The sequence below is a fragment of the Octopus bimaculoides genome, chromosome 26 (genome assembly GCF_046866305.1).
Source record: "Octopus bimaculoides isolate indiv1 chromosome 26, ASM4686630v1, whole genome shotgun sequence".
NCBI classification, from domain to species: domain Eukaryota; kingdom Metazoa; phylum Mollusca; class Cephalopoda; order Octopoda; family Octopodidae; genus Octopus; species Octopus bimaculoides.
Window position 1 is genome coordinate 12309984 of NC_142953.1, and position 2857 is coordinate 12312840.

Genomic DNA, 2857 nt, shown 5'->3' on the forward strand with positions numbered 1-2857 from the left:
ATTTACTTGTCAGTTGTTTGACCATAACCAGTTGAGCATGTCCCTTGGTGGCTGACGATATTTGCGTCTCTGACTACGAGTAGAAGTAGTGGGGGAGCATCATTGCCATGTGTTGAAAGGAATTGGGGTTTGAATAATTCACCTCTGGAAACATGGGTGTTTCGTTCGACATCCTTAAACAAACCTTATTCAGGGACCTTTCGAGCGGGATGGGCTACTTAACCTGAAGAAAATTCTAACTGGGCCCCACCTGAAAGGTCATACGCTTTTAACCTTGATATGAGATCACCATGTCGCGCACATATGGTTCGGATGCATGTGCCTTCTGTACTCTTGTCAAACGGGTAGTCATGATGGGTATAATGGGCTTCGTATACTTGTACCCCTGTTCCACTTTGATAGGACGCGCTGCTCTCTCACTCAATAATAATAATAATAATAATAATAATCATTTCTGCTATAGGCACAAAGTCTCAAATCTGGAGAAGGGAACTAATTGATTACATAGACCCTACTGTTTCACTGGTGCTTCTGTCATCGACCCCCGAAAGCATTAAAAACAAACTCGACCTCGGCAGAATTTGAACTCAGAACGAGTAACGGAAGTATTGCCGCTAAACATTATGCCAGACGTGCCGACGTGTCTGCCAGCTCGCTGATTGGAAGCGTTACCATGTGTGTGTGTGTGTGTGTGTGTGTGTGTGTGTGTCTGTGATGTCAACCGGTGGTGGTGTGTGTATGTCCCCATAGCTTAGCCGTTCGGCAAAAGAGTCCGTTATAATGAGTAACAGGCTTTAAAAAAACCATAAGTACTGGGAACGATTCTTTCGTTTAAAGATTCTTCAAGGTGGTGCCCCAGCATTGCCACTGTGTAATAGCTGAACCAAGTAAAAGAGGGAAATAATCAAAGAATATTTTAAACTCTAAAATAGTTTATTTTCATATCAAATTCCTCATGTAGTGTTCAAGTGCAGTAATTTCGTATTTGATCTCCACTGCAGAACGAAGCTAAAACTCTAATCAAATATGCTATACCGTATATAGGTACGTACCATACCGGAGTACGTTACACTACTGAAAACACTGGTACGAGACTCAGTTTAACTTGAGAGATTTTTCTCGTTTAAAAACTCGTTTTTCCTCTTTTCATCAGTATTTCATAGAAAAAAAAGAACAACGTTATTAAAACGATAATATATGTTTTTTTTTTTCAACGTATAGAGATTTAAAAGTATTGTACTGAAAAAGAAAGAAAAAAAGATACAAAACAATGTTACACAAAATCTATAAAAACGAAAACGAACGCGATTAGCACGAAGATTAGCTTGGCCACCATATTTGATGAATATGAAAAGATAACATCGTTCGGGAATGGGAAAACAACAATCAAATGTAATAGCTGATGTGTGTAATTTGATAGGTTTCGTTGAAAAAAAAAAAAAGAAAAAGGACAAAGACAGTCAGTTGCCTTCTAATCCATCAATGTCTTAGTGTTATAGAAATATACGTCAACGATGCCAACGATCATTCGTCGGAAGTGAAGAAAAAAAAAAAATAATACGGCGACTTTTGGTATCGGGATACATAATATCTACTTCGTACGTACGCATTTCTCTGAGTGTACTTACGTGTATCTGTGTCTCTGTTCTTCATTGTGAGTTCCTGTGTGCGCGTAACATATATATATATATATATATATATATATATATATATATATATATATACACATATGAAAATATATATATATATACATACTTATGTATATAGGTATAAATACATATAGGTATATATATAAATATATGTATACACACATATGAATATATATATATATACACATATGAATATATATATATATATATATATATATATATATATATATATATACACATATGAACAAATATATATATATACATACTTATGTATATAGGTATAAATACATATAGGTATATATATATATAAATATATATATATATATGCATACATATATATATATATATATACATACATAGATATATATATATGTATAAACTTACATATGTGTGTGTGTGTGTGTGTGTGTGTGTGTGTGTGTGTGTGTGTGTGTGTGTGTGTGAGTGAGTGTGTGCATGTATGCTTGTGCGTCAAACACACACGTGCACATATATACGCGTATGTGTATGTATATATGTTTGAATGTTTTCCTACGTAGTTCATTTAAGCCTGCCAGCAATGCTCTAGATGAACCATGTCTGTGTGTCACTCTTCCCAATGCGCAGAAACGCTTCACTTCTCTCACTAATCACCAATGAAGAATTCAAGTAGAACAGAAACATTTGTTGAGCGCCACATATTCCCCCAACCAATTTCCGCTGTATGCGACTTTAAACAATAAGTTTTAGAAAGTCACTTATGATAATTTGCTCCTTGTTGGGCGCAGGCATGGCTGCGTAGAAAGGAGCTTGCTTCCCAGCCACATGGTCTCAGGTTCGGTCACACTGCTTGGCACCTTGAGCAGGTCGCTTCAACAATAGCTTCGGGGCTGTCGGCCAAAGCCTTGTGAGTGAATTTTGTAGACGGAAACTGAAAGACGCCCGTCGTATACATAGATACATATATATATGTGTGTGTGTGTGTGTGTGTCTGCTCTCTCACTCAATAATAATAATAATAATAATAATAATCATAATAGCAATAATAATAAAAATAATTAGTAATCCTTTCTACTATGGGCACAAGGCCTGAAATTTTGGGGCAGGTAGTCAGTCGATCAGATTGATCCCAGTACACAACAGGTACTTAATTTATCGACGTCCGAAAGGTTGAAAGGCAAAGTCGACCTCGGCGGAACTTGAACTCGTAACGTAAAGACCGTCGAAAT